This window comes from Natator depressus, chromosome 15 (assembly GCF_965152275.1).
Source record: "Natator depressus isolate rNatDep1 chromosome 15, rNatDep2.hap1, whole genome shotgun sequence".
Classification (NCBI taxonomy): Eukaryota; Metazoa; Chordata; order Testudines; family Cheloniidae; genus Natator; species Natator depressus.
Window position 1 is genome coordinate 8,851,887 of NC_134248.1, and position 14,865 is coordinate 8,866,751.

A 14,865-nucleotide genomic window follows, 5' to 3' on the forward strand; every position below is an offset into this window, starting at 1 on the left:
GACTAATTTAATAGTAAGCTCTCCAAAGGCATCTGCTCAAATACACTCAGCAGAGAAACCTGCCTGGAACACACAAGTTAGGGAGTGGGGGGTGGGTGGGAGGACTGACAGATCAACATGAATATTTAAACAGCCAATTGGTCCAGCTCATCCCCTATGATTGCAGCTGAGTGACACCCAGAGGTCGCCAACTTCAACCCAGGGCTCACATACACCTGCCCAGTGAAAGTGATTCTTCAGGATGGTGGTTTCAAGCCTGGCCTCTGTGGTGCCCAGCTGTGTTATGTAGAGAGGGGCAGTGCAAGGGGCACTGGGGGAAGGTGTACAGGAACATGGCTGGCCCCTTTGAGGGGCTCCGACACTCCTCACTGGCCCATGTTTTAAGAGGAGATCAGCTCTGCTCCCATGCCTACCCTTAACCCTAGTGAGTCTCTGCCTTCCTCCTCAGGAGCCTGTTCCCACTCCATTCAGTAGCACCATTTCTGACAAGTTTCAGAGTAGCAGCCGTGTTAGTCTGCAAAAAGAACAGGAGGACTTGTGGCACCTTAGAGACTAACAAATTTATTTGAGCATCAGCTTTCGTGGACTACAGCTCACTTCACAGGATCAAGCCTCAGGTGCATATCTGTGGATTCATTGCAATGCCCTGCCACTCAAACTCTGTTCTCAGTTACACCAGTGTAAATCTAGAGTGTCCATGGCAAAGTTAATGAGCCAGATCCTGAACTGGTGCAAATCAACACAGCCCTGACAACTTCAACTGCATTGAAGTCAGTGGAGCTATGTTGATTCATGCCAGCTGAGGATCTGTCTCAGTGTGTTAATCCAGGGTAGCCAAGAGCAGAATTTGGCCCTGTGTATTCAAAAAGCATTCCAGGGCCCTAGTCTCTGTGCACACTGCAAATCTTCACATGCCATGGAAGAGTCTGTCAGTCCTCCCTTCCCAGGCTGGCTGTGAGCCAGTCTGGAGAAAGATGCTTGGGGGTTAATACGAAGTTAAATCATGAATGGCGTAGAAGGCAAACTGGAATCAAAAGGAAGACTCATGTGAACAGAGAAGACAAAGGAGCCTTCTTGTCCCATCAGTGTTCAGTGAGTCCATTCCAATCCAGCCCAGGGCTTGATGAGGGGACAGCAGATGTTTGAATCCCTCTGGAAGATACTGTTCTTCCAGTAACAGGTGCCCTCAAACTGAATTTCTCCATAGTGGGCACTTACTCTCTGTGCCCTCCTCCTCCAGTGGAAAGGGAGGTGGTTACCCACATGCTAACGTTGATCCTCGAACTTGCATCCTTCTCTCACACGGGGAAATTGGAGTGGCTGCCGGACACACAGGACGGCCCCAAGAAAAGCAGAGAAAGCAATGCCCACCTCAGCACAGATGTGGGCTGGCGGGGACTCAGGAGCCACCATCCCAGAGAAGAGAGGGTTGAGAGGCTGTCCCTGCCCGAGATGGCATCACCCCATTTCCAGATACCACTGAACCATGCCTGCCTGTGATGTCTTGTCCCCAGGGCATCAAACCATACTTGGGAAGTGCAAATTATCTGCTTTTAGGATGCACCAAAGTGGCAGGTTTAAAATAAACTCAAGAGAAAATAACTCTTCCTCTCCCCTCCGCCTGAGTTGCCTCCATGCCTTCAAGCCCCCCACCCCATTTCAAACAACACAGGCCGAACTTTGATCTAGGCTATCTGTAGGCTCGGTGTGATTATAGGAGCCAAGTGTAAACATTCCCAGCTCACACACTCACTAAGAAGTTTTCTTCTCCTGTTGTGCTGTCCTCGATTTTCCTCTCCCTCTACAACACATCCTTCCCCCACCCCTCTCAGGACAAACTGGTTATCGAGGGCTAAGTGTGTAGTGGTGGTGGGGGCGGGATTTATATTAGAGCATCTTAGGAAGGCAGTGGCAGCATAGGCCCAGGGTAGCTCAGTTTTAGGGGCAGCCCCAGCCAAGCTCCGTTGCAAAGGGATCTAACTGTGAATCCGTCTGTCCTGAACAGGCTGCTCTCAATGCTTAGCTCTTTAAGATCCTTAGAAAAAAATGTAGCCCCAGCATGGATCATGGCTGCAGTAACCTAGGCAGCAATCCAGTGTAGCCTGGTGGCTCTGGACTCACTCGGATGCTTGTTAAGTGTCCTAGAGGGATTACTGCACTGGGAATAAAGAAACAGCTAAAGATATTTATACCAAAGCCTAAACAGCCTATGTAGTCGCATACATACATACATACAGCAGCTGATAGTAGGTGGCCTGGCACGGAGATTGCAATGATTTGGGACAAATCCCAAGATTGTTTTCTCTCTCTGCTCCAGTCTTCAGAGGGTGTCTATACTAATGCTCGCCTAGAGGTGGCAGTGAACCTTCACTGTTGCACCCATATCCAACCGTACACCACTATGGGAGGGCTGGAAAGTCCCCTAAAGGTTATTGGGTTTGTGCTTTCTGTTCAGCTGCTCGTACGCTATGTTATTGAGGGCGTGCGTGCCTCCACACAGATGGCATAAAACAGACTCAGACTCTTAGCCTTTACGGCCAGAAGGGCCCATCGTGATCATCTAGTCTGATCTCCTGCATATCGCAGGCCACAGTACCTCACCCACCCATTCCTGTAATAGACCGAGAACCACTGGCTGACCTCACAGCGAAGAATCCTGAACACTGATCTCTTTTCTGCTTACCCTCAACCACCCCTCTCCCTCTCCCTTTCCCTCCACACACACACACACACACACACACACACACACACTCACACTCACACACCCTTGTAAATTAAGATAATTTTTCAGACTTCAATATGCGTGCAAAAGTCACTGGTTATTAGTAACTGATCTGACCTTCATATGATTTTGTATTAGCTGGTCATCACAAGTTTAACTTGCCCTTTAAGAATTACTCATCCTATCAAGCTAACACAACTTGGGGCATAAAGTAATATAAAGCCATCCAAAGGAGGACTTATTTTTGAATTTCCTCCTCTCCTTCTCCCCTGCATTCTGTCAGCCTTAAAGGAAAAGTCTCCTTCGTGCCTGTCCTTTAGCTCGCAGACAAGTCACAGATTTGTGATAGCATAGCACCTAGTCCCACACCACACCCTGGATTGCAGCTTTTCACTTAACTTGGCCCCCTTCCAGAAAAGCATGCAAGCACATGTTTAAACTTTAAGCACATGCCCAGGCGCTTGCTGAATTGGGGCCTTTATTTCTAAACGTGCTAACTTACACATATATTTGTTATTCCTTTATAACACTTTTGAAGAGCAGGACAAATGTGGATACAAATGCTGATCACAAAAAATGCTAATAAAAAGGCAATTAAATAGCAGGAGACAGCGCAAGTGGTAGGTTCCTTCACTGAACCTAGCTTAAGTCTCAGAAAGACACCAAAGAGATCTGGTCCACATAAGAAATTCCAGAGGGATGAATTACTCCTTAGCTGGTATATCAATGCCATAGACAAAGCCTCTATTTTCCCCTCATTTTCCCCTCTTTCACTTCAAACGCCCGTCTTTTAAAAGTCACACTCATGATTAAAATCTCTTTTTATTAGGGCTGTCAATTAATCGCAGTTAATTCACACAATTAACTCAAAAAATTAATGGCGATTAATCGCACAGTTAAACAAGAGAATACCAATTGAAATTTATTAAATATTTTTGAATGTTTTTCTACATTTTCAAATGTATGGATTTAGATTACAACACAGAATACAAAGTGTACAGTGCTCACTTTATATTAGTTTTATTACAGATATTTGCACTGTAAAAAACAAAACAAATAGTATTTTTCAATTCACCTCACACAAGAACTGCAGTGCAATCTCTTTATCATGAAAGTGCAACTTACAAATGTAGGGGTTTTTTTTTTTTTTGGTTACATAATTGCACTCAAAAACAAAACAGTGTAAAACTTTAGGCCTACAAGTCCACTCAGTCCTACTTCTTGTTCAGCCAACACTAAGACAAACAAGTTTGTTTACATTTACAGGAGATGGTGCTGCCTGTCACCTGAAAGTGAGAACAGGCATTTGCATGGCACTTCTGTAGCTGCCATTGCAAGGTATTTATGTGCCAGATATGCTAAACATTTGGATGCTCCTTCATGCTTCAGCCACCATTCCAGAGGACATGCTTCCATGCTGATGATGCTCATTAAAAAATAATGCATTAATTAAATTTGTGACTGAACTTCTTGGGGGAGAACTGTATGTCTCCTGCTCTGTTTTACCCACATTCTGCCATAGATTTCATGTTATAGCAGCCTTGGATGATGACCCAACACATGTTCTTAAAGTGTTTTAAGAACACTTTCACAGCAGATTTGACAAAATGCAAAGAAGATACCAACGTGAGAGTTCTAAAAATAGCTTCAGCAGTCTTAAAAGAGCAACACTCCAATGCAAAAAAAAAAAAAAAGAAAATTAACCTTCTGCTGGTGGCATCTGACTCAGATGATGAAAATGAACATGCGTCAGTCCGCTCTGCTCTGGATCATTATCGAGCAGAACCCATGATCAGCATGGACACATGTCCTCTAGAATGGTTGTTGAAGCATGAAGGGACAAAGGAATCTTTAGCGCATCTGGCACGTAAATATCTTGCGACGCCGGCTACAAAAGGGCCATGCAATCTCCTGTTCTCACTTTCAGGTGACATTGTAAACAAGAAGCGGGCAGCATTATCGCCTGCAAATTGTAATCAAGTTTTTTGGCTGAGCAATTGGCTGAAATAGGACCGAGTGGACTTGTAGGCTCTAAAGTTTTACATTGTTTTATTTTTCAAATGCAGTTACTTTTTGTACAAAATTCTACATTTATAAGTTCAACTTCCATGATAAAGAGATTGCACTCCAGTACTTGTAATAGGTGAATTGAAAACCACTATTTCTTTTGTTTTTTACAAATATTTTTAGTGCACATATTTGTAATCAAAAATAAATATAAAGCGAGCACTGTACACTTTGTATTCTGTACTGTAATTGAAACCGATATATTCGAAAATGTAGAAAACATCAGAAACATTTCAATAAATAGTATTCCGTTATTGTTTAATCGCGCAATTACTTTTTTAAAATCACTTGACAGCCCTACTTTTTATTAAAATACTTTTAATGGAAGTTCCCCAAACATTCATACTTTAAGGAAAATATTTAAAATCCAGGGAAGATACAAGAGTTTGAGGGTGTCTTGTTAGTTCATCCTCGTATTTAAAGGGTAGAAACCTTGTTTGCACCTCATATTCTTGAAGTGGTCCAAGCTTCTCCCAAGTTATTCATTTGCCACAGCTCTATTTTTAAATCGGAGCATTTCTCAGTACCCCCTAGCTTTGTTTAATATTTTTTAGCAACCGAAAGAGAGCTCTATGTTTTGGCCCAGAGCCTCAGCTGGTGCAAACTCCTGAGGTCCCTTCCAACTCTGATATTCTATGAAGTTGATCCAGCTAGGATGGTTTACAACAGCTGAAAAGCTGTTTCTTTACATTTACACTAAATAAGGGGTGACTTGAGGTCCCATTGACTAACCAATAGCAAAAAAAAGGCTATTGAAAAGTTATTCATGATTGAAAAAAGTTACCTGATAAATTTCTTGCCCACTTCAAAAGACACACAAAATCTAAGCATTATTAACAACAAACCCTACATAATATAAGGCTATATTTAAATATAGTCCTTTAACATTTAAAAGCACAACCAAAAAAGCAAAGAAAAAACCAAACAAAGCAAAAACATCCTTAAACTAGAAATTATCATATTCCTGCAGTGCCTGGAGGCTCCAGTCAAGTTCAGCGCCCCACTGTGCCAGTCACAGTTCATACGCAGAGTAGGAATCCCTGGCCCCAAAGATTATAGAGTCCACATAGACAAAGCATGTGAGGAAGGAAGGATTATAATGTGTATGTACCTAATGTAAATAAATAAAAAAAAATCCAGTACCATCAACTATTTGTGAAACTAAAACAAAATAAAACGAAAAGAAAAATGTTTAGTTTTAACTTCAAAAAGAGTTCTGAAAAGATCCCACCCCAAAACCCCGAAGAGCAATCAAAATCTTGCTAACCAACAGTAACCTAAATGCATATGCATTCGCAGAGCTGCATATTTAGGAGTTCAAGAAGTCACCCAGCCACTTTCACTGAGGCAATGAATCAAGGGGAATATCTGAACTCAGCAAGAGGAGTACCTTATCGTTTTGATAAAACGCCATGGGGAGCTGGTGGTGGATGCTAAACTGAAACACACAGTCTGCATCACTCACACACTTCTGAATCAGCATCATCTCACTGCAAACAAACCTTAGCAATGATCACACACACAATAAATCAGCCACAGCCCAGCAGCTCCAAAAAAAACAAAAACAAAACCCTTTCTAGGCCCAGTGCTGCCTCTGCAAACTACAAAAGAATGACTCCACTCAGCCTTAGCATTGATTGGCAAGAAGTTCACAAAAGCTTTGCCAGGAATTAGATTTATTTCTGGAATGATTTTAATGGGATACTGAAATGCTGTTGTAATTTAAAGGTATTAACAGCTTCTCCCTTTTAAACCAGGATGAAGTTAAACCACATTTCCTGGAGAGGAGATGGAAGCTGACTTTAGCGAAACAGCGACATTGTGACATTTTATTCACATTTAAAATGATTCATTTTCATTAATTTGCCTGTCACCAAATTGTTCTTTAAGGACAATGGTTTATAAAAGACCTTGCCATTTCAAGGCCCTGCACTGCAAACATTTACACAAATGGCTTAATATAAAGTACGTGAATAGGTAATTTCTCAAGTGGCTCTTTATGCAATGTACAAATCCTCCTTCCAGTTACTGAATTTCACAGAACTTAGCTGAATTCACCTATCTCTGTCCATTTACAACAACTCTTAGATCCCATTCCTGCAAGGAACTCCACATGAGCAGAACCATACACACACAGCTGCACTGAATTCAGAGCTCCAGGCCTTGGTTATCTGCAAAACGCTGAGCAGAATCCACCTATTAATGTTGGAAGTAATTAACATCAGATTTCACTTCCCGAAAGAGAAGTACCCCTACTCAGCATGGACCCACCTTTAAGGGGTCTAATCTTTGTTAGAAGCTCTCTGCAAAAGAGAAGTAACAACCACCACCAAAAGGGAACTAAATTAACCCATTGTTTTATTACTTTTCTTTTTTTAATAAGCTTGAGTACTTCGGTTTGTCTTTCATCTTCCAAGGCAGGGGGAGAACCTCCTGTGACTCAATTAGGGGCAGTCAGATCCCTGAACCGGTATGAAAATTCCCCTGGCTGTTCCTTGTTTTCCTAAAACGACACATTTGAGTAATTTTGGAATACAGCTAGTTGGTCGTCCACAATAAATTCATGCCTAACGCATCTCTCACCCCCCGACAGGATTAGTGGTAGTATTACCATAGCACCTAAGAGCCCCAGTCTTGCATTAGGGCCACATTGTGCGAGATGCTGTACGAACAGAACAAAAAGATGGCCCCTGAACCGAAGAGCCTACAGCCTAAGTGTAAGACAAGAGAAAACAGGTGGACCTTTAATTTAAAAAACAAACCAAAAAAAAAAAAAACCAAACCCACCTCCAAACCTTCCAGAGCTGCCGTTTAGGTTCCTCCTGCTCTGAATGAGCTCTTTGTACGAAAATGCACACACCCAAATAATGCTGATCACCCTCCCTGGACTGGCTGACTGGCATTCCCACAGAATGAACACTTCCTTTCCTGCTCACTCTCAGGGCAGCTCTACCCTTTAAATGCTGCACCGGTGCAGCCAAGACGCTCCTGCGCTGATGGGAGAGCTTCTCCGGTCAGCGTAGTTAATCCACCTCCTTGAGAGGGGGTTGCTATGTCGGCGTAGCGCTGTCTACACCAGGGTTAGGCCGATGTAACTGCATCCCTCAGGGGTGTGGATTTTCTACACCCCTGGAAAATCAACACCCCCAAGCAACACAGTTATCCCGCCGTGCGTTTATAGTGTCGGCCTGGCCTCACTGAAGGGCTAGCACACTGACGGGCTAGCCCACTGACTGACCTCCGGCATGTGTAAGGCCTGTGCACAACAAGTTGCTTCGGAGGCTAAAACATTCTTTTCCTGGCTTCATCTGACACGACACGGATTCCTGCAGAGGACAATTTTGGCCCACAGCTACCTTTCTGGTCTACACGAAACAATAAACCCTAACCAGATTCAGGGTTCCTTGCGTCAACACACACAGGATGCTAACGTGACAATGGAAACGTAGAAGGCAAGAGGGCTGGTGACCAAAGTGGGTTAGTGGCCTGCTCCAAATCCCCTCTGAAGTCAGTGAGCCCCTTTCTCAATGGCTATTGGTTTGGGACCTTGGGAGGCGTGGATTCAAATCCTGCCTTAGCTCAGAAGGGACAAAGTGTTGGGGATCTAAGCCTAGTCCACGTTACAAAATCACCACCTAATCATTTAAAGATTACAATAGCAGGGAGTACCACAATTCGGAACACAGGTGTGTGTGAGCAGAGTGGTCTGGGAGCCCAGGCCAGGAATAGCACCCTGCAGTGTGGGGCTGAGGGACCTGGCAGAGAGAGGCGGTGGTGGGGTGCTGGCGGTTGGGTGTCCAGGTTAGAACAGCGGGGATTGCTGCAGATGAGGAGTGAGTTACACCAACAGAGCTCTCAGAAAGCTGCCCCAGCACCTGCTTTGCACTGTGCTTGGCTGCCCCGGGCAATTTAGCCCCTCACTTTCAAGTCACACGCACAGAATCTTTCCCAGGAGGGAAGGGAAAAAACAAAGAAAATTCCCTTTTGTTCCTTATTCACCTTCCCAAGTTCCCCTGGCATTTTGTGAGCAGAGAGGAGGACAAAACTCAGCTGCCTCACTGGAAGACTGCACAATTCAGCACTCGCTCTTTGATTCAAACCAGCGAGAGGTTTGAACGACCAGGCTGAGATCGGGATTGGAGCCTGGACTGTCCCAACTTTCGGGCGGGGCTAGTTTTGGTCTGACTTGCAGATGTAGGGCTTTAGTTCCCTCCCAATACAAAAATGGTGGTGGGGGGGCACAGGGACCATCTCTATCTTTAAACCAAACATGACATCCTGAAAGAGAAGGCGTCTTTAGCAAGTCAGCGACTGGGCCAGATCCCCCAGTGGCTGCTACACTAGTGCAATGGAGGCCACTGCTGATTTCACCTGCATCCCTTAATATTGAAGAGCAGGGACTGAGGAGAGGAAAGGCTGGCTCAGAGGGCTGGGAATAGGATATTCTAGCCTTAGCAGAATTGCTGCAGTTCCACAGCAGAGGGGACTGGCTCGGTGTCCAAGCCTTGGCGGTGAATTCCTAGAATGCCAGGCACTTGGATCCTGGCAAGATCCATCTGGTAGAGTTCCATGGAGCTTCGACCATGCGTGTCTCTCACATGGCACCTTAAAACAGGAGCCTGCATTGTCCCAGGGCTCCTTTCGGGAGAGCAGGGGTTTCCCCCAGCGTCCTCACAGGCACGGTTTACCCTCCTCCCACTGTCATGCTGCCTTCCGCTGCCCCAGAGCGGGAGCACGATTCCTGAACTGGTTACATCCTTTGGGATGCAAGGACAAGGCTGGCCTCCTATGAAACATGAGCTCGTGGTCTCAGTCCAGTTCCTAGTAGGCAGCACTTCCCATCATAAAAACCAGCAGGACAATCGGCCCTGCCCGCCTCCCTAGCTGGCAGCCTTAGCAGAGAAGTCAAAGACTGAAAGTGGTGTGGGGGGGGGGGGTGGAGGGGGGAATGTAAGCTAAACTGCCCTCTCACCCCTAGAAGGCATAGGTGCTGGAACAAGGGATGCTGCCGCACCCCCTGGGTTGAAGTGGTTTCCATCATATGCAGGGTTTACAGTTTGGTTCAATGGCTCTCAGAGTCCCCACTGTACAAATTGTTCCAGCCCCCCTGCTAGAAGGGGTCCCTCCAGGTCAGAACAGAAGCCCATTGGCGGTTGGCTAGGTATGTGCATTACCACAGTTCACGCTGTACCTTATTTCCTGAATAAACAGAGAACTTCTATTTCCAGGGCTGCCAGTCTGGGGCATTTAATCCGCTCTGTGTTGTTGTTTTTTCTTAAAGGGAGTGAGCGTGCGTAGGAAACAGAGCCCCGTGCGCTTTGCCATGCAGCTGCCTGGAGCAGCAGCGCAGCTGGGTCTGACTAACAGAGGTGCTGTTCTGTTAAGGCACCTTTCCTGCCCTGCTATATTCCATTGCTTCCTGATGAGATTAGTACTGAGTGGTGCCAGCTGACGGGGAGGAAAGCCTCTTGGATAATACCAGTAGAGCTGACACTCAACAGACATTAAGAACAGGAGGACTTGTGGCACCTTAGAGACTAACCAATTTATTTGAGCATAAGCTTTCGTGAGCTACAGCTCACTTCATCGGATGCATTGGGATTCTATTTTTAAATAGAAATCAGCAGAACAATTTCCTCCCCTTCGTTTGATCTGTTTGTAGCTCCAGCAGAAATGCACGTTCAGAAGGGAGCACGGGCAGGTCAGGCTTAAATACGTCCTAAAAGGGGAGCACCAAGTTTGAAACTGGTCAGAGGGTCCTCACCGAAAGGCATGCCCTGCATCATCTAGTGAAGTCCTTACCTTATACTACCATAATAAAGAATACCTAACTCTTCTCGGGCGCTTGTCATGAGTCACTCTCAATGCACACACCAAAAGAGGTCACTATCACTATTCCCATTTTACAGATGGAGAAACTGAGGCATGGAGACAGGCCATGACTTCCCGAGGTCATCCAGCAGCAAAAGTTGGGACTAGAACCCCGGGCTCTTCGGCTTGAGTCCTGTGCTCGATCCACTTGGCCACCAAAAACAGGTACTCCAAGGGAAACAGTTTTCTTTTGCTGTTAAATTCAGACTATTTGTAGGGTTTGCAATCTAGTTTTATACCTTGCATGTGCCCACCATAGGATGTTAGCGAGGAGGTGATGAGATATACATGGAGGAAGCGGAGGGGAAGGGCTGGCTGGCAGGGGTGCCGTGTGTGTGAATATCTGCAGCTGGATCCAGATCCTTAGTCTGCATGTCCCAGACCCACAATATTCCAAGAGCACTATGCTTTTCCCAGGGTACACCTGTGCACGAGAGGCTAGAGCAGTGGTATACATGATACAGGCCTGGCAGAGGGCAGCCTGCTAACATGCCAAATCAGTGCTTGCTTAGAGGGAGGCCCATCTTGACTGGGGCTTAGTTCTACTGATTTTTGACATTGAGGATGACACACGTTTCATAAGGTTTCTCTCATGGCAAAGGAATAATCATCCAGCTTTTCCTTTTAAATCTTTGGACGTAGAGTCACGCGGACTAGATAAAATATTCTGCAACTGGTTTACTGAGTGGCCGCAGTCAAGTCATTTCACCTCTCCATGACGGAGTCCACCCCCTTGTGAAATGGGGATATCACACAAGGGCTTTGTGAGGCTTAACTCATAAGTGTTCCAGAGCCACGCCATGCAGTTCTAACCCTTCCATGGCCTCCCACCCAAGGGAAGGCTGCAGGATTTAGTCCCAGTGGAAGAGGTGGAGCCTTAAAAAGGGACAAACGTTTTAAAAAGGGGGGAAAAAAAAAAGGATTGAAAAAGTGTTGTTTTGTTTTGCTTACCTGCCAAGACCAGAACACAGTGTCTCCACTGCAATAGTTAAATTAAATCATTAATCTCTACAGCAGCACAGGGAGTGCTGTAAAATGCTCTCAAGGGTGTCAGTAGCTGCCAGAGAAACACATTGCCCAGGACTCTGCAGGTCAAAAGCTTTTCTGTTCACCTTGAAGGTATGAAATAAAGAGTAAAAAACACACTCTTTCAAGGAAAAACAGAGGGGGAGGGGAGAAGAAAACAGATAAAAGAAGAGACAGAAAGAAAAACAGCCCTAACCCAATACTTAAATTTGCAATGGACAAGTCCCACTCTGATCCCCAGTCTTTGAAATGCACATGCCCATCCAGACTGTTAACATCTCAGGAAGCCGGGTCTGCAGTGGCCAGCAGTCACTTGTCTAGAAGGATAGTTGTTTTAGCAAGCGGTCAAACAAAATTGTACTGGAAACTTCAGGAATACCTGAAAGGAGGCTCTGAAGAGGGGAGGGGACTGCCTGGTGGAGGTGGTCATTAGTGCAGGTTTTACTTGCATGTGGTATGTTAAATCATGGGCAGAAACCAGCTTCTAAACTCCAGAGTTTCTAGAGGGAGGAGGAGCCACAGCGTAGTATTGCACCAGCTTGAATGATTTCTCCCTCAAACCCATTAACATCAATTGCTGCTTTATCACTTGGACACTGGTACACAACGTCCAAGGACAGGGTGCTGGGGCTCTCCTCTCCCACACACACAGTACAGAGCATGGACTCTGTCTGCCATGGACATTCAACCTTGCTTCCATGGGCAATTTGAGGTGATGCAGAGCCAGGATTGACATGCACTGCCAGAGCAGTGTGGTGACACAGGGATGGACCAGCAGAGGGGAGACTGGTGAGGGGCCTGCAGATCAGAACAGAGGGCCACTTGGAGAGCTGGAGTAGCCGCAGGTCTGGACAGACGTACATACGCTGCTTTTGCAAGTTCCCTGTGCCTCACTTATCTTAGCCTAAAATCACACAAGTGTTCAGAAGAGACAGACATTGCATTGGAGCTGGGTTTTCCTAGGGTGAAGCATTAAATATATAGCCCCAATCCTGAACTCAATTAAAGAACATAAGAACGGCCCTACTGGGTCAGACCAAAGGTCCATCTAGCCCAGCATCCTGTCTTCCAACAGTGGCCAGTGCCAGGTGCCCCAGAGGGAATGAACAGAACAGGGAATCATCATGTGATCCATTCCCTGACGCTCATTCCCAGCTTCTGGCAAACTACCCTGGTGTATCTGGAGTAATTCAACTGACATTAATGGAATTACCCTGGTAGAATTGAGAGATCAGAATCAGTTCCATATGTTTATTATTATTAATTTAGATCATGGTAGCACCCAAAATGTGCTAGGCACTTTTCACATTTCAAGCAAGACTGTCCCTGCCATCAATCCATACCTCTGAGATTCAGATCCTTTCACAGAGAAGGCACCATCTGCTCCAGACCTAGGCTACACAACCTGGAAGTCAACCTACTGAAAGGGTGAGATGAAGGAACTCCTATAGTCTATGGACCACCTTCTACAGGAGTTAGAGGACCTGTTTTAATCAGAAGCATGTTGCTTTAATGGCTCCACCGCCTCCTTCTCATCAGTGGTGTAATTACATGTTTAAAAGGTATTTCCTGCTTTGGGGTTGGGTTCCTGTCTTCCACCGAGTCAGAGATACTGGAATCACAGCATTTGCAGAAGCAGGGTTTGCCATCCATCTCAGAGAGGAAAGGTTCATTGAGCAGAGCAGGGGACAGATGGTCCTGGTGTAGCAGTAGAAAGTGTTTAAGTTAATGACAGTCCCCATAGTGGGTTTCCACTTCACTGGAGACTGATCATCTTTCCCAGAGCAAATAAATACCCAGCATCTTTACCCCTTAGCAACTCTAACACAGCAATGTCTTGATTACACCTCCTGGCTTTCCAGGAGCATGTGGCTTCACATGCACTGCCCAGTTACCACCTACCCCTTCCATGAAAGGGTAGGGGGTTGTGTTGAATTGAGAGGCAAGTTCTTGGCCCTGCCTCAGCAGCAGTGGGTTGCTAATGTGTCACAGTGGGAGCACAGGGCTCAGTGGGGTTTCCATGCCCATGTGACCCTTCACAAGGTCAATCAGAAGACAAAGAATCAGACCTTTGGTTCACATGACACCAAGAGTGAGTTGTGAACAGCCTGGGCCAAATTCATTTCTGGTGTAACCCTACGGAAGTCAAGGGAGTTACATCAAGGATGAGCATGACTCACCACATTCGACTGTTGCAGTGGATGGGAAAATAGACAGTGATCCATAAAAATTTCCCACCTTTCCTAAGTAGACAGAATACACTTTATCCTCACTTATACCCCAGGAAACCCCACTGATCGCAGTGGGGAAAGGGACAGCCCTGATTTTAGTGCCATTCATAGCATCAGAAGAAAATGCGATTCAGATATCTCCTGGCCCTATATAAATGTTGCAATTAGAGAGGTCAATAGGAGAAACTCCACTCTTAGCGGAGAGGAGAACTAGGCCTCCAATTTCCTACTCCACACAGAGAATCTCAGCCCACTGCTTGGCAAAGGGCCCTGGGCCACCGCTGCCCTATCCATACTCCTCTGGCTCCCTGAAGGCATCTCACACACACACACCCCATTTGGGAGATGATCACAGCCTCAGATGTGTTTCCTTGTCCACAGGGTCCCAGCAAGACCCTGGAGATGAATGTGAAGTTAGCGATTAGAAAGCTTAGCAGTGCACGTAACGAAAGCGTATGAGTGAGCTGCAATGGGCACAGACATCCAAGACCCTGTCAAATCTTTGATGTGATCAAGATTGACAGCTTTAGAGACAGGGGTTTTTTTGTGTGTGTGTTAATTCCCAGTGGCCAAGAACATTTAGTCTGGCCGGGAAAAGGAAATCACATTACAGAATTATGGTTCATTTACCAGGTCCCACTGGATGTCTGGCAATAACCACTTGCTTCCTAACACTATTAGCCAGTATCTGAACTTATGATTTCTCTGCAGTCATCCCAACTTCCCACACCAGACTCAAGATCCAAAAATGAGCCAACTGCAGAATTCTGAAGTGCAGATGGGTGGGACAAAAGTAGATACAGGAGGGTCTAAAGCAATGACTCCCTGAGTACGCATTCCTGGATGGGTACTGTAGCCTTCAGAGACTGCTATTCACGGCTTTCTCCCTGTCCTAGAGCACAAATCCTACCCAACCCCCCCACCCCCGCCCCAGACTCCCTTTGCTAC